General features: G+C 37.8%; 1 long non-coding RNA gene and 1 pseudogene across 4 annotated transcripts; one reads left to right on the top strand and one right to left on the bottom strand.

Moving 5' to 3' along the window:
* Positions 1–500: 500 nt before the first annotated feature.
* On the top strand, positions 501–16,978 carry LOC113679587 (uncharacterized; annotated as a pseudogene). The gene is made up of 15 exons (XR_016179774.1): positions 501–713; positions 7,559–7,914; positions 8,167–8,331; positions 8,897–9,007; positions 9,318–9,443; positions 9,871–9,967; positions 10,566–10,784; positions 11,475–11,851; positions 12,418–12,585; positions 13,075–13,185; positions 13,407–13,523; positions 13,759–13,849; positions 14,382–14,756; positions 15,523–15,645; positions 16,056–16,978. The product of XR_016179774.1 is annotated as an uncharacterized LOC113679587 (transcript).
* LOC149053192 (uncharacterized) lies at positions 2,690–6,449 on the bottom strand. Of its 3 annotated transcripts, XR_016184772.1 has the most exons (4): positions 5,904–6,449; positions 5,655–5,806; positions 5,161–5,341; positions 3,702–4,529 (listed from the first exon to the last, which is right to left on the bottom strand). It is a non-coding gene; the product is annotated as an uncharacterized LOC149053192 (long non-coding RNA). The 3 variants fall into 3 exon arrangements; XR_016184773.1 differs by lacking the exons at positions 5,655–5,806; positions 5,904–6,449 and adding an exon at positions 4,806–4,847 and having other exon boundaries at positions 2,690–4,529; positions 5,161–5,529; XR_016184770.1 differs by lacking the exon at positions 3,702–4,529 and having other exon boundaries at positions 4,854–5,341.
* Positions 16,979–18,009: the final 1,031 nt, after the last annotated feature.

The raw sequence follows: 18,009 nt of genomic DNA, 5'->3' as shown, positions 1-18,009 counted from the left end.
AGGAAAAGCAAATTTCGCAATGCCACCTCATATCATAACAAACCTCCAAATCTTTTTGCAAGGGCCTGATAGAGAAAATTGAACGAAAAATTGAAAATAAAAGATCGAAAATTGTCAAATTATCATTGATTCCACACTGGATAACCAAAAAAGTTGTGTAGGTAATAGCGCATTCTCCTCTTCTAGGAGATTTTCACATCTACTTTTCGTTTCTGTGGGCTCCCTGTGTCCTATATGGTCTTATATTGCAACGGGGAGTTAATGCATAAGAACAAACTGGAAAAATAACATAGTGCATGCAAGCGATATGTAGCTCAGAAAAAAATTTGGTAAAAGTGTCATTAAAAAAGAGAGTCAATAAAGAATGAAACGGATCAACTTTACAAAAAATATGTGATATTATGTTCATTCAGCCACTTTCCATTTTGAGCTTTAACGCAGCCATATACGGACATTTTGCTCAAGCAGACACGTTTTAGCAGTTTGGATGAGCAATGACGTCTATTTCCCCCACATTAAGAGAAATATCTACACGCAATACGGTTTACACTTTCAGCCGATTAGCTGGAACTATAGGGTCTGAAGATATTACAAACCAAACATCTGGGCCATTCGCTTATTCTTTATTCAAGAAGATATGATAACAACTGATGAGTTGGTTCAACGCCTTGCAGTCGCACTGTTTTGCTTGAGGAGCACGTTGATACTTTGTAGTAAGTGTGAAAGCAGTAATTGTTAATTGATTCGCATCTCGATTAGATCGATTGTTCATTGCGTCTTTACTAGCCGTCGAGCCCAGCTTACTATATCACAGAAATATTGCAACTCTACAAACCATCAAGAAGCTTATGATCTTCTTCTAAGAGGCTTCTGACAATACCATCAACAAAACTGAAGAAATATGGCTGAAGATTATTCTCGTTTGCAGCACCTACAATTTGGAACTCCTTGCCAGAGCCCATGCTTAATCATGATGATATTCCAAAATTTAAAATTTCTATAAAGACTTGCTTATTCAAAGAACACTTTTATTAAAGTTCTGTTAGAAATATTGCGATAAGAATTTTAATTTTTTACTTTTATTTTTAGTTTTAATCTTAATTTTTAAGTACGAATTTTTAATTAGTACTTTTATATATTTAAGTTTTATTATCGGTAAAATTTTTAATCGACAAAATTTTTCGGTCTTGAATATTCAGTTGTGAAGCTTAGAATATTAATCAAAAAGGATGCCGAAAACTCTCGCTGTGATCATAATGTTAACCCTGATTTTTGTTTACCTGTTAATCCAAGAACTTCCTTTCGTATGGCATGTAGCATTAGAATTTCAGGCAATCCTCTCGCTTCCCTTTAGGATTTTCAAATTAATTTAGTTCATTTTTTTGTTATAGAATGTGTCTGATCCTTTTTCAAGGAGCAGACTCTATGGAAAAAATCCAAGAGGAAAATTGATAATAAACGTGATCTGGCGTATTGTGGACCGGAAAAAAAAATTATTCGACAGATAAACCGGAAAACTATCGCTAAGATAATTATATTCAACCTGATTTTCAGCCGTTTCCAATACTGTTCTGTTAACTTTCGCCAATTTTCATCAAGCAACAAATTCCGGTAAACCTTGTCGGTGTTTCTGATGTAGATTCTCGTCTAACGGCAGTTTTCGCAAGAATCACCGGTTTTTAAAATAAGATATAATATCTTAGGCTATTTCTTATTCCGCGTCAAGAAACCCCTTCATTTAGATTTGCGTGCGTAGGATTTTAATTTCGCTTTTAGCTTTAACCTTCTGTTAACTTACATGTATGGAAAATTACATCTGCTCCAAAATAGTCTTTGAAAACGAAAAAGTGCTTCAGTATTGGCAGAGCACGTGCTCATTAATTCCTATCGGGAAGACGGACCTTCGACCACAAGTCCGTCGATCAAACCATTGGAGTTTATCCTTTATTTGAAACGATAGTTGTTAAAGCTGTAAGCTTCAACTGGATTCATTTGTTGCTTTTCTCGACAGTTCATTTTTTGTGATCTTCAAGAAAACTTTTGGACTGTGTCAATTGCTGATTGAACCGCACATTTAATCTAGGAAAAATCTTTTGGATCAGAAATCCAATTCTTTTAGAGTAACGAAAACATTTTCTTTATACATGCACATGGAAAGATAAATCATAGGCCGTGTACAACTTTCTTGGTTCCTTGAATACTTTTCGAGAATGATGCCACAATTCTTGCTAAGGCAATTAAGTTAACCCCGCTTTTTGGTAACATACAGAAAGCTTTCATAGTTGGTGTTAACAACAGATATAATTTTTAAGAGTCCCACACTGTAAAATTAAAAGAGCTGATTTGGCCCCAAAAATGGGGCCAAAACGAGTGAGTCCAGTTTGGCACTTGCTTAGGGTCAATTCAGCCCCATTGAAATGGGGCTGTTTTTGACACCAATTTTGGGGCTGAATTGACCCCGTTGTAGGGGCCAAATTGGACCATGTGAAGGGTGAATTTGAAAAATACAGGGGCCACTTTGAAATTTATAGGGGCCGAAACAGCCCCCGAAATTTCAGCCCTCTCACAAATGGCCCCTTTAAAAAGAGCCAATTCAGCTCCATTGTGGGCCACTTCAGAAGTAGAGGGCTCTTTCCTCTCCATGCTGATTTTCCCCCTTACATTCAAATAATGAAAATACACCACATACTTTATCTTTCAAACACTCATTTATTAGCTTCTAGATATTGTTTCTGTAAAAACCTTTTATGCTACCTGATTTTACAGTTATTAAGAATCTTAATTGTGGTATAAAACAGACAAACTTTGAAACATCATGTGAAAGAATATAACATACATACATATTTAACATTAATTCAACCATTTTCTAAAATAGATCTCTTCCCTAAATCAGTATACTTCTTAACAGTGCAAGCATTGCAAGAAATTACACCCAAGAGACACTTGTGAGTAAAGCTTCCCTTTTCAATGACTTAGCAAATGTGGTAATGTAAAGCAGCTTATAATTAAGACTGATTTAAAGTACAGAAAATTATCAAAATAAGACAGAGGCAACAAATGGTCCAGTTCCTGCACAAGAATATAGACCTTGTTTGATTTGTGCATATGAAAAACAAAGAGCCTTAGAGCAGCAAAGAGTATTCTTCCAGTGGATGTGAGAATACATGCACTCATATTACTACTCTAGATATTATCAAAATATAAACTATCAGCAAGTACTACCGCAGGCATTTGCCAAGTCATTGAAAATAGAGGAAACAGTGACAAGAGTCTGCCTGTGCCCAATTTCAAGCAATGCTTGCTCTAAAAAAAGTCAAAATTGCCTTTGACCGATTGTAAGAAAATATAAATAAGCCAAGTAACCCAATGAGAGCATCAAGAATCTTTTCTTATGAGAAGTGACAAATTACACTTCCCTCTGTTACTATATTCAGGTGATTGATGTAATGAAGATCTCCAACAATTAAAATTTGTGCTGGACATAATCTCTGATTGCTGAATCAACATCAGCTACTCTATGCAATAAAAACAAGTTTTACAACCACATTAAAATCAAGCCAAAGTGCAAAAAGTGCCTGTAGCCAGAAAAAAAGAATATATATATATATATACACACTTAAGTTAAAGAATTAAAGAGGATGCATCAATTCTCTGTGACTGAGTTTTGTGCCTAAGTGCTTGTCAGACAGAAAAGTTGTCTGACAAGCGCTTAGGTGCGAAATTTTGAGTCACAGAGAATTGATGTGTCCTCTTTAATTCTTTAACTTATGTATACTTAGCTCTACTACCACAGCATTGAGCACTTTATGCCAAGGTAGACTCTACCCCCACATTTACATATATTTATATATACATATTGTTTTTCTAAAACTATAAGCTAAAACACCAGAAATGGAAGTGGAAGTTTAGCTCAATGTGTGTAATTTGTCTCCCATTCAAGACTTGAAAAAACTAATGTATGACTCCCAAAATATCTGAAAAAAATCAGCTATTCTATGTCCAATATTTATCTAATGGTTTGACAACAGGAATATTTTAAAAAATTGCAAAATCAAAAAAACTAAACAAAAAGGCAAAATTAATACAACCCCAAAGTACTTGAACCTTTGTATCTGGACTTCATTGGCAAATGGGCTCAGAAATTTTAGCTGTTCATCTTAGTACCAAAGTAGCAGTTTTTTGGACTTGTACCTCCAAAATGGTCACAACTTCATTAAATGCATGTGATGACAAACACACAAGAACAAAGGTCATGAACTTAAAAGGTGAGAGTGATTATTTTGCAACTTTTTATTTTAAGGCAAGAGATTCAGCACCATAAAATTGTCTCTCTTCACTGCAAGCAGAAGAGGTGAAGCAATAGATTTTTAGACCATACCAATCCATTCAGTTTCCAAGTCAACTTAGTCTAGTATCCTGCTAACCATACAAGGATACTCTGCAATAATTTTTTTTTGCAATCCACTGTTGCTCAGAGTACTGCTGATGAGATATCCCTTCTGGGTATCCAACTCTACTGAGGCAGAGAACTGTACAAAAAAACAAACAAATGAGCAAATTAATTTGTTGTCAGAGAACAGTAAATTTTTGCAACTACAAAGTTGCAAAATATTTGTAAGCAAACTGTGCATAAGAAGTAAAAACACAATAATGGTGATCATCAATGATGTATTTTCACCAAACTGTATATGTACTTATCAAGAAAAGAAATCATACATCTATGCACTTCAGTTTTAGTTCAGTATTCATGAATAAATAAGGATTGCTTGTAGACTTAAAAAACAAAACAAAGAAAAGTTTCTTACCCTCGATGGTAGCTGGAATTTCGAAAGCCATTCAGGAGGAACCTGTAGGTAAATATTTGTTTTCAAAAAAATTAAACTGTCTGATAACATCCTATCAATTCACTAATTTTTTAATTTACCAGATTTAAAAATTGGGTTTACTTTGTTTTATGTATGGTGCAAGTAAATACATATCTAATATATTTCAATAAAAATAAAGCAAATCTCGCCATTTTTGTAGGTGCAATCCCCGAGATTTGTCATCTTTAAGTGACCAACTGGCACCTTGTGTGTTTTCCTTTAGGATATAATCGAAAGAAAGTAGTCGATAATGTACTCTTCACCATCCTGCTAAGTTTAATATACAAGAACTTACTTAGACAGTGCTCAGTTCTGTCGCCTCGTCCATAAAACAGAGATCCTTGAGCGATTTATAATATTGATTTACCCATTTCTTTCGGTGCCAATGTCACCTCTAAATTTTCATAATCGCTGATGTTTTCTGAATCATCAATCGACGTTTGAACCGTCTTACTCGAAGGACTTGATTCTGCACGCTGAAAGAGTGATAGCCAAAAAATCAGCTTAAGTGGATGCAAACAAAGACATAGACATAAAAATATCAGTTCATCTTTTCAAGAAAAAGATTAAGAATTCAGAGTGAGAGATCCTAAAATCAGAGAATCTTGAAATAAGTTAAATCCATCTTGTGCAAATGCAGTATTCGAACTGTAACCGTCTCTATCTCACGATCACGTGACTTTAGTCACGTGACTTTAGTTGCGAAACCGCTGAGACTCAACAAGACTCGGGAGAAGAGGCGAACCATTCATGCGTCAAATTCTCTGGTGGGAAAATTAATTATCGTACCGACGAAGAACTCGTGTCATCTCTAGGTTCAGCGTTCATTGCAATCAATTTCTTGAGCTTTAGACGCTCTTTTATAATAGGGATGTAGTGCCTTGGTACGTCTGCATCTTGGGCGATCGCAAGGAGATCTTGGCCACCGCAACCGTCTTTTTCTGCAAGATAAGATACGAACAAAGATCAATGGAGCGGTCAAGTTTGTGAATGTAAAGTTGCAGTAAAATACGTTGTTAAGAAATTTCTTTTGCCTACCTTTCCTTTCTTAAGTCTCATTCCATGCGACTGTAGCCAAGAAACAGCCTCTTCAGTGACGAATTCGCTGCTATAATTCATTATTGTTTCCGACGCACGTGGTCTAGGTTCGACTAATGCCATCACAGCCAGCTCACGCTCACGTCTCGAGAAAAAGCCAACAATTAATTCGTTGTGTGACTCGGTGTTCAGTTACGAGAGGAACCGTTGAAAATTTGAACACTTTATAAGGAATAGTATAGGGAACGAAATATGGTCGAAAAACGAAAATTATTTTCATATTTTCTTTTTTTTTCAAAAATTGCACCTCGTTGGGGCCAAATTGGTCAATCCTACTTGGCTCTTGGAAGGGCCAAATTGAGAAAAAGTTCCAAAGTAGAATTCATAGGGGCCAATTCAGATTTTGGAGGGGTCGAAATGGTACTTGTCACGCCCGTTTTGGCTCAAATAGTCCAAAACGAACCTTGATGGGCCAAACTGGCCCTCGAGAAATTGGGGCCAATTTGGCTTTTGGGGTCAATTTGGCTCTTTTCATTTTACAGTGCATTTTAATCAACCGAAGTAAAAAGTGGTTTTTAAGGAACAGCGTCACTGTGTGCTGCGATACATCGAAAAGTTTAAAACAGTTGGGTAACTGTTTCCCCTTTGCGTCACCGGAACTGGTTGTGAATATCAAGTGTTCTCTATCTTTGCCATCAGCGGATGATTCTTTCAAAACACGTTTTTCCTTAAATCAGAATTTTCAAGGAAAATTTCAAGGAAAAAAAAACATGAAATATTCAAGGACTAAGTTCACATGAATAGGAGTGCGGTCCTTTTAGTCTTAAAATTTACCACTTCACTCCTTTAACGAGGAGAGGAGTTACTGGATAAAATCCAACGTGGACAGAAATTGGAGATGTAATTTTTACTGTTTACTAAAGGACTTTCAAGTATAGAACTTCGGAAAACCCTCTCTGAAACTGAACTGTGTCTACCTCGATTTCCCGCTGTCTTCAACAATGTTTTTAAATCAGTTATTCATAAGCCGAAAATTATGGTTAATCTTACAGCAATTTTTCAGGTTCACCGTTCTAATGCATTGATGCACATTTGAGAAGGTCCTGCGTTAGGGATCTTAATCATTCATACTGCTATCGCTACACAGGTAATGTTGTGCGTTACCTCATAAAGCGTTATCCTCGGCTGTGACTGGCGGGTTTTCATTAGCAAATTCAGAGTAACATCACCCCGAAGCATGTCCAAAACACTGGACAAATCCCACTTTGAAAGGAAGCGAAGTGTCAGAATCCGTGACCTTTTTTGTTATAAACGTAGGTTAGAAGACTCCATTTTTGAAAGACATCAACAAGGGAAGATATAGGGAAATTCCAGACCATGGATGCTAAGAAACATCTAAGAAACACAGCAACAAAAACGCCTTACCATGGCAGGCTGTTGGATAAACACTTTATAGAAAAGCGCTAATCACAGCTGGTGAAAGCTGGCTAATCACAAGCTGGCTTGACTTTCTCCTCTTGAGGTGACGCTTGAATATTCACTTTTCGAAAATTATGATAGGGATGTTGCATCAACAATTTATGCATCTTACAGCCGTTACGAAATTTGGATGAAGCAAATAGCAAAAATATATCATGCCATCTTTCTTTTGACAGCACCGATCATAAAGGCAGGGAAAGACAATGTAACGATTTTGACACCGGGCCTGTTTGGCTGTAAGAAAATTTCCTTCCAACGTCCTTTCTCTGATGGGCAGCAAGTCAAGGTATTCGCTTCATTTGGACATACTGTAAAAAGTCCAACACATCGGTTTGGTGCAGCAGTCTGGGTGGAGTCTGTTTCTACCGGTGGGTTCACAGTCTGTGTGTTGGAGTATGGGGAAGGTTCAAAAGGTTCTGCTGAAGTGAACTGGATTGCTTTGCAATCTACACCTCTTGGATCTCAGCTAGGAATTGTGGCGTTGGATCCATGGACTACCGGAACCGAGTGTATTACTATCAACTTTGAAAAGGTTCGATTCAAGAGAGTTTTTATTTCCTTTTGTTTCAAGCGTCTGACAAAGGGAAAAACATAATTTCCGATAGAAGTTAAGCCAAAAAGCGTGTAGAATTATTGCTTGTAGTTCCGATGCTAACACTGACATGGCATTATCAGTAGACCATTTAACTGTCCTCGATAGAGTTTTTATCTGTCAATTTTGCTTCAAACTTACTTCGTAAACTATTCAATTTCTTTCCTCTTTTTTTGTTTGTGTTTCTTTTAGCGCTTTAAGACTTCGCCGACTGTTTTAGTATCTGCCTGCCATGAGATTCTGAAGAGACCACAAGATGCTATGGCTATTTGGGTAAAAGACTTGAATAAGGACAATTTTAAAGTTTGTTTCAGGGAGACAAAGATTCTCGATGGATTACACAAAGATATCCGAATGGTAAGGGAATTATTTCAACCTCAGTATTCGATAATTCATTTATGTGCTCTTACCATTCTAATAAGCTACCTTTTGTCATTATCCAGTCATCATATCAGTTTATTCTCTGAAAGAATGATTGGCTGTAACACTCATGACTAATCGAGATAACCTTCTAGCCGTCTAATTAACGGACCGACAGTCTGATTGACTTATTAAATGACTGATCAACTGATTAATTAGGTGACTGAAAAACTTTTGATTGACAGATAGGCCGACTGAGTAACTGGCTGACTGTTTGTTCAACTCACTGACTTATTGACTGACAGAAAGATTGACTGACCTACTGACTGGCTGACCAATTGGATTGAGTGATTGAATAACATAACTCACTCGCTGACTGGCTTACTGACTGGCTCCTTAATGAGTGATTAGCAATTCGTATCACTAACTGACTGAATAACAGACGGACGGAGTTAATGAGTTGATGACTAACTGTCCGATGAGCAATAAATCAGTGAATAAATTGATGCATTTTTAAATTTTTTCAACCTATTTTTCAATTATTAGCCATTTCATTTTACAGAACTGGATGGCATTTACAACTCTTAAGGTTGGAAACTTCACTTTAACCAAAACTGTAATGCTGAACAATGCAAGGTCAAAATCCCATCACAGTAAACATGCGTACTGTCAGGTCAGGTTTAAACTTATGATATGGGTAGCTTAGTCATTTAATTGACACCAACCGTTTTTTTTTTTTTTAATTCGATACAGATTCCAATAAAAAAGGGGATAGATTAGTAAGTGTAAAACGACCTTTATCGAAGAAAGTAATTCTGTGACGAATTTTAAATGACAAAAAGTAATATTAAATGGGCTAAGGTAATGTGGTTCCCACGGTTGTTGTGCAGGGGGATGGCGGTGGTGGTAACGTAATACTATTCTTGCGAATTCAAAGAGTATTTTTCAGCAACTTATGTCATTCGCTTTTCTTCATATTTCAGAGTATAAACTTCACCGATCCGTTTTATGCTCCCCCTGTTGTGGTAGTGACACCAAAGCAGGGTTACATCAATAACCTCTCGGACGCTCTTCCCTCTCAATGCAGTGCCATTACAGCTTGGGTGGAGGTAAGATTCCAGTGTTATAGCTGTTTTAGAACATTTTAAAGGATTGTACTCGGTAGACAGTATGTGTAATGGGTGTGAATTGGAACGAACAAGATATTTCTATCGGCTCTTTGGCGGAGTTAGTAAAGTGCTAGTTGATATCGCTTAATTTCTATATCAATTAACAATTTTTGAACGCAAACAATGTGCACCATGGCATCGCAATTGACCTCTTTTCAAAAAGCACATTTTGTCTTTATAATTTCAGAATATGAAACATTTAAAATCGGAATGCTGTGTTTTCATTTTTTAACAAATCGATGAGGATCAAACGTTTGCTCTTGACGTCTTCCAGCTTCTTGTTGTTTCCATTATTGTTATTTACGTTTATTTTTGGCCGTTAAAGTAATTAACTCTACGGCAAAATATATTTTCCTCTTGACTACAGTTCACCTCAAGGAAAGATACGAAGGTTTGTGTAAGAAAATACCAGGGCAAAGAGGAAAGTAACAGCGCCACTTCAGTTGATTATGTTGTCGTAGGAGGTGAGTGCCATGATGCATTTTATTTTTCGGCGACACATTCATTTTGCGATTTTGAGGTAAACATACATCTGTAATCGCCAGAATTTGCCCAATTTTGTGGATTAAATTTTGAAAGTAGTTTGGTTTTTTGAATGAGACAAGTAATTTTTTTCTCGGAAATTGATGTTATTAAACGATTCCAGGAGAAGATACAATAGCTTCGATATAAGCAGGACTCGAGTCGAAACTAACATCAAATAATTGATTTGTGATCTTAAACATAGTCAGAATTTGTTTCCCCTCTGGACCTTCTTGTTATTGGAAATAAATAATTTACCCTTTTCTGTTTCGTGTTGGTAGCTATTTGTTGTTTAATTGTATTTTTTTTCGTCGTTTCACTTTCGCAAAAAGGCGTAGCTACTCTAAATTTTGGAAAAAGTTTCATACTTTCGTATATTTGGAAAATTTTTTGGAATATTCTTAAATTATTTGAAGATCGTTTTTAGTAAAAAAACAAACTCTTTTTTTTTCGACGACGTTTAAATATGTCTTGTCGAATATAGTACATTACTAAAAAAAATGTACCTGAGAAATAATTGTATTCTATTTTATTTTGAAGACTTGGATCCGTGCCTGCACGTTACCTGCTTATTCTATGGCCTGTGTAAGGCCTTTGGACCGCATGACGCTCGCTGTATGTGCTTAGACCTCTGTCCGTCGCTCCTCGAGCCCGTGTGTTCGTCCAATGGCACAACGTACGGCAACGAGTGCTCGTTCAAACGAGAGACGTGTCTTTTGAGGCGTAATTTTACCGTGCAGCATCCAGGTCGTTGTGAGGGTAGGGGTTTCCAACGGTTTAGCTCTTTTATTGGGCTGAAAATGTTTGAAATATATATGTAAAGTATATGTTATGATGGTCGGGCTACAAAACATGGACATCTGACTAAAACACTGACAGACTGACTGTTTTGACTTGGCTTGGCTTGACCTGGTTTAGTATGGCCAACTGACTAACTGGACTAACCGACTGACTGACAGGCTGACGGACCAACGGACTGATCATGACGGACTGGTGGACTGACGGACCGACCGACCAGATTGTGCTCGTAAAAAATCATGGAAAAATTTTTCACTTGACTGCTAAAAAAGTTGCTAAAAACCCAAAGTTGCTGAAAATCCAAAAAGTTGTTACCTGCTCGTAAATATATCAGCGAAATTTAGGAATACTCTTGAGTTGAACGGAACAAAAGACATGGTTCATTTGAAGCGTTGCCGAACGATATGTGGCAACTTGAGCGAAAATAGCACTATTGCATGATTGCATTCTCAGAGTCTAAAATACCATATATTTCTTGAAGTTTTCAATGAAACTGTTGAATTTGTCGTGCTTCATATGTGATCTAAACCTATATTTTGCTTAAAAATGCTTATTAAGTGACATCGCATTAAAGCAAAGAGAATCAAGAAGCAATACGGTGCTCTCTCTCTCTCTCTCTCTTTCTCTCTCACTCTCCCTTTTTTCTTTCAGTTTTTCCATTCCAGCGTGGTCGCCAACACATGCCTCACATTTCAACACTGGGATATTCTCACTGTGTAGTGATCCATCTGAAACCTTACGTGTTCTATCCTGACAAACCCATTGAAGTTCAGATCACTGTCAATCACATTGACACCAGTGACAAGTCGTATGTACACGATGCAGCAGTGTCATGGGTTGAGAACACCAATTACGATAGATTCACCGCTTGTGTCATGGCAGCAGGTTTCAATGAGCGAGAATCGAGCGCAAACGTCACGATTGATTGGGTGGTGTATCAGGGAGCTCCTGTCGGTGGGCTGGCAGGCGAAAAACGGATATCACAATGGTGGACTGGAACGACTTGTGTAACTGTGAACTTTCCATCAGTAAGTAGCTAGCCTTTGTCCTTTTTTCTTTTTCATCTCCCATCTTTTAACATAATTTTTTTACTCGTTCGTTCCTTTCCTGTATGAGTTATTGCATACATGCACGAATGTGCGTGTATGCAACTCAGTGTCGTTAATTGCCTTTGAGAAGACTTCAAATGGATCCCTTCCTAACTTGATGGTGAAGTTTCACCCATATCGGTGGGAAATAATTGTCAGAGTGGTACACCCCAAACAAAACTGAGATTTTTTTTCTGTGTAGGATGCTCAAGTGCCAGGATAAGATCGAGTCTCAGGAGCTTGATTGGCCATTAATAACGGAGCGTTTGGCGGTCTCTATCGCGTAAAAAGCTATTCCTCTTTGTCCATAACAGTCCCTTACTTTTTATGCATATTCCTCAATTTCTAAAATGCCACTGCTGCTAGTGCGCAGGTCCTCATTAGTATTAATTGGGTCAGAGGTACTGTAAGAATAAGCTTTCTTTGAAAAAGAACATTACACGGTAACTAGGGCGGGGTTGGACCTGGATATTTCTAACCCCTGGACATTTTTCTCTTATTGGAAGAAGAAATTTCCGAGTGCACCCTCAGTATTTGTAACTGCCAAGCACCATCATTCAGGACTGAAGCGTGACGCAGCTAGTATATGGATTGAGGATGTCACGCAGTCCTCATGCAAAGTTTGCCTGAGGGAGCTCCAGAACTACGCAGGATCCCACAAGGATATTTCTGTTGTGAGTATGTAGTTCACAGGCCTATCGTCGTATTACAGTTAGAATCTTTTTTCTTCCTTTGATTTGGTATTTATTTTCATTCATTTTTGACGCAATACTCTCGGCTGTTATGATTAATCGCATGTATGCATGCAGTTAAGCCCTCCGTCTTCAGCATGCCCAAAGCTATTCACATATGGCGTCAAGGTTACAGTACTGTTTAAACAGATCCCTGACACCAAATGCTGACAACAATGTGTTAAGTAACGTACAATTCTCGTAACTAAGTTCGATCTTGGCACGATACTACCAGATGTAACGAAACACAGCTGGAAATGTTGTTAAACTGGATTTTGGGTGAACATTGTAAGGGAAAAAGTGCTCAAAGATAAACAAAGATCCAAACATACGGAACTATAACAACATTTGTGTGAACTTCTCGTCCTATTTCGACTTAGCCATCACGCTTAACAATGTCTTGAAATTTTCATGTGTTCGTATTTTCATCAGAATTGGTTGGCGTTCATGAATCTTCACAAGCCCCCCTTCTCAGAACATAACGTGATTCACTTTATCAACAACAGACCTCCCCCAGACGATCAAAATAATGCCTTCTGCAAGGTCAGTTGTCATTGTGGGTTTAGCTATTTTACTGCCTATTTCAAGCGTTTGTGTGTGTTATTTGATTTGATAAAGGCCTATTAGTGACCGACTAAAGATCATTGCTCTTTGGCGTACATACTAAACGTTTTCCGTTCTACCTTACCACTAATTCGAGGCCAGGCACGTGTTCGAGGATAGGTACTTATTCACGTATACGCTCTTTATTCTTCCTCTTTCAGGATGTTAACTTCTTCCACGCCTACCTTACAGTCCCAAACGTAATTGTCTCTGCTAATCACTCAACGAAACAAGGGAACTTGAGTCCTGTTCACAATGGCATAACCCCTTGGGTAGAGGTAAGTTAGATTCTAGACAATATTTTCTGTCTGAAAAAGCCTAATGAAATATGTTATATCTGTTTATCATACTGATTCAAGCTTACTTTCAAGGCGCCATCAAGAAGTTTAGTGTCGTGGCAAATAATTCCATTTATGATGCGAAGCGCCCGGCATTGTCTAGTACTAGCTATTTTCCCGTCTGGCCCTCTCCATTCAGTAAATAAATACATGAAAACTTTTTTCTTTTCTTCACTATATCAACAGGAATGGCTTTCGCGTTTGTTTTAAAGAATTGTACGAAACAAAATATGATCCTCTTTCAATTATCTACACGGTCATGCCAGGTAAATACTGAGGTTGCTTAACACCGTCACAAAGTAATGTACTGTTGAATCAGGACCAAACATCATTCTCCACAAAATCAAAGTCTTCTCTTACCCCTCTCGCCTAAAATATCCTTCTAATGAATTTTTGGAAGTTCACAAATGTTTTAATAGAAGAAAAATAGACAACAGAGGGAAGCAGTCATTCATTGGCTGGGATATGCTAATTTACCTCATTTCTCATGGCTTTACAAGGAAATTACAGTCTATTATACCCCAGACATACGCATTCCCTGTCTCACTGTCCTCCGTCAAGAAACAGTAGCTTTAATCTCTATGCTTTCCGTCATTAAATCGCTTTGATTTAGATCATTAAATCGAGTCGATGCTTTATGTGTACCCCTACGGAAGTAGACTATGAAGAGTGACTGATGCAGAAAATCGGTTAAGTTATCGTATGTTGACACAACACACGAATGTTAATCTCCTTTGACTGTACTTTTCTTCGTGTGTGTTAACATCGCTCTAAATAAATTATTCATTTCTCATGTAGATCTATGCCAGCCTGGATGGGATTATTTCAATGGTTATTGTTATTTCATAAGCTCCACTTGCACCACTTGGTCAAATGCTGAAACAAAATGTTCTAAAATGCACTCACATCTTGTGACAGTCCATAATCAAGAGGAGAACGTCCACCTTCAACATCAGCATAATGGAGAGGGATCCTGGATTGGGCTCAATTATCGAAGCGTAGAAGGATCATTCTTGTGGGCAAAGAAAGGCATAAGTAGCTTTAGATTCTGGGCGGCAAACCAACCAAAAAATAACACAGATCAGGACTGTGTACACACTCTTGGTTCAAACAATGGATACACTTGAAGTGTCGTTTCATGTGATGACTGTTTCAAATTCACTTGTTTTAAAGGTAAAAAATTAGCACTCGATTTGACTTCACCCAGCTATTTTAGTACCCTAAAAATTGGGCACTAGGTGGGGGAGAGAAAAGTCGTAAAAAATACCCAGTGAGGACTGTCATTTTAATGAATCCTGTGATATTTGTGCCGCACACTAGATTTTCTTAACTGGTATATGTTTGCTTTTAAAGATATAAACGAGACTCATTGGTGTAATGTCAATGCTTTACGCCAAAATACTTAAGGATCTCACAAATGCGTTTGTAAGTCTGGATTTAATGGAGACGGGAAAAATTATCTAGTTTAAGTAAATTTTATGATCATCTTTTAAAAGCACTGTCGTTAAATGCATTTTGTAGCTTTAAAAATGAATTGAAGCCCTTGAGCAAATCCGTAGGAAATCCGTCGGCAATCGTAGAGCATTTCCCGGTCAATTAATCCGTATATAATCAGAAGATACGACGTAGGCAATCCAAAGAGACTCCGTGGGCACTTCGTGGGCACTCCGTGGTAATCCGAGGGCAATTTATGGGCAATCCGTGAGCAATCCGTGGGCAATCCGTGGGCTATCCATAGGCAATCTTTGGGCAATCTGTGGGCAATTACTTGGGAGTTACTGGTTCATTGAGATTAACTTTTCCAGACCCGCTTAGCCACGTGTAATCAGGGCGCGTATTTTGTCGCCCACAAGTTATCGCCTCTTAATGGCAAGGTGTAACGATAAACAAAGTTAGTGTAGAGTATAATGTTTCAGCGGAATATCATTTGCTTTCCAAGATATAAACGAGTGCACAGTCAAGTCCCACTACTGTGATGTTAATGCTGCTTGTCAAAATACTGAGGGATCTCACAAGTGCATTTGTAAGACTGGATTTGAAGGAGACGGGGAAAAATGTTCTGGTAAGAAAATTATATTATCATTCTAAACGATGCCATCTTCAATTAACTGAAACGTTAAGTTGATTGGAAAACACATTGAAGCTATTTTTGTGACTTTCAGGAATAACGTAGAGACAATTTTTTTTTCCTCGACGTTTTAAAAATGAATAATTATTCAGGTTGTTCATAATGACCCGCAATAAAACGTTACTCTGGTTAGAAACAAGGACATATAAAGCAAAAATGTTTAGTAAGATTTTTCTCTTCCTCTTAACGTACAACTTTAACGTAAAAATGTTTCTCCTTCAACAACTGGAAGATTTAGCTAATTTTCCTACAATAGTAAAGAAGGTAAAAATACTCTTTACTGCTGGATCAGATTTGAAAGGATCTTAAGGGTTATAAATGACACATGCGTGTTTTCATTATAGTTTCTTGGGAGTTTACAACAAGTGGACGAAGTGGAAGGTATGGCGTTATTCAGACTTTCACTGTTCCAAGTACGACCCTCTACCAAATAAAGGCCTGGGGAGCTCGTGGTGGGACGCATTCATACACTTATAGATATAGACCTGGAACATACTATGGTGGTAGGGGAGCATCCATAGAAGGAAAGTTCAGATTGAATAAAGGAACAGTGCTGAATATTGTGGTTGGACAGCGTGGTGGAAATTCAGTGGAGGTTGAGGGTGGTCGATCCACTTCCTTAACAGCAGCTCGGCTGGGACTGTCTGTAGAGGACAATGCTGGAACCGGAGGAGGGGGTGGTAGTTTTGTCTATACCACAAGTAATACCCTGTAATTAGCTGCCGGAGGAGGAGGTGGTGCGTCGGGTGGTTACAACGAAACGAATGGTCAGACGAGAACAAGTGGAACCAGTAGTGTGGGGAAAGAACCATCACGGGTTAGGAAGGGAGGCACTGGAGGGCAGCCAGGTGAATGTAACAGAGCAGGTGGTGCCTTTCATGGGGGTGTAGGTGCTGGTTGGCATGGCCCTTTTCCGCCCTATTACCGTTTACAGACATTTGAATATCCCTTCCCTTTGAAAACTTCTGTAGTTCAGGAACTTTCAGATTGGGGAAAAAAAGCATCAAAAGTTCCCTTAGCCTCGACTTGGTGCCAAAAATCAGACTTTCTCGCACAAACAATTCGAGTCCAGCTAATTGACAGGTGTCTGATCTTGTTTCAAAGTTTACTCGGAAGCCTTTTAAATCGCTTTCATCATTACGCAAATAAAAATACTTCGGTGAAGCCTCTTTCTTTAAACTGCATTGACTCTTTTTTCTCTACTATCTATTCACTAAAAAATTGTTCAGTTTATAGAGGATATTGCGTAAATTGCAGCTCTAAATAATTTGAGTTTTCTTTTTGCTATAATTTCCTTTAAAATGTTAAAAAAATAGAATGTTGTTCCTCTCTTTGCACAGTTTTTCCCGATACAGACCTCCAGACCGGTGAATGATATAATAAATTTATTGAATTCGGTTTTCGCATGATATCATGCTCCACCTCATTCAATAATTGCTGCCTGGTCATGGTTGCTGCTGGTATAAGAGCGAAAACATAAAGCACGTTTTCAATAATCCTATGCAAGGACCTGATAAATAAGGAAGAATAGGCGATTCCAACCCGTGGTAAACATGCGCTGATTCTATTCGTCAATTAAAATCAAAAGGAAATAAGAAGAGACTTTTTAGATACTTTAGCATTTTACCGTCTGGCGTAACTTCCATGAGTTTTGTTATACAAAAACACAGTTTGGTGGATCGAGGTGAACTGCACAGAGCGATTTGTTGCTTTGTTTTTCTCTTTCTTGTTTCTGTTCGTTTGGTTGTTTTTTGTTTTGTTTTGCTTTTTTCCGTTCATTTAGCAGAACAATAACCAAGTAAAAACTGTAATATGTTTTTTTTCTATTTGACGGGTGTCTTTGAGAAAAGCTACATTAGAGATATATTGACAAATGGTCCTTGAAGTGAATCAGTAAAATTGGAAATTTCACGCAGCGTTTGATTTTTACGGCAATTCATTTGCGATAATTTTCTTTCTGCGCCACTACATTTTCGCTAATCGAGCACTATTCCCAAAATAAGAAAAAATAAACCCAAAAAATATTCCTGCCGGAGTAAGAATGTTTTTTTTTACTATCGGTACTGAAGGGTTAACTCGATTGTGGTATGGTGATTAGCTGGAGCACTGTCGTGGCAACAAAACGTGTCTCAAAATGAGATCGCACCTTATCGATTAAAAAAAATTTTAAAAAATGGCATATCAATTTTCGTGGAATCACACACACAACTGTTTGTTTATCGGCTCATCAAAGAATAAGTGTCTCAAAATTCGCAACCATTTCGAATCAACTTAACTTCGTCGAAAAGATAGGCTGAA

Source organism: Pocillopora damicornis, chromosome 1 (assembly GCF_964200805.1).
Source record: "Pocillopora damicornis chromosome 1, jaPocDami1.2, whole genome shotgun sequence".
Lineage (NCBI taxonomy): Eukaryota > Metazoa > Cnidaria > Anthozoa > Scleractinia > Pocilloporidae > Pocillopora > Pocillopora damicornis.
This window is presented reverse-complemented; position numbering and strand designations above follow the sequence as displayed.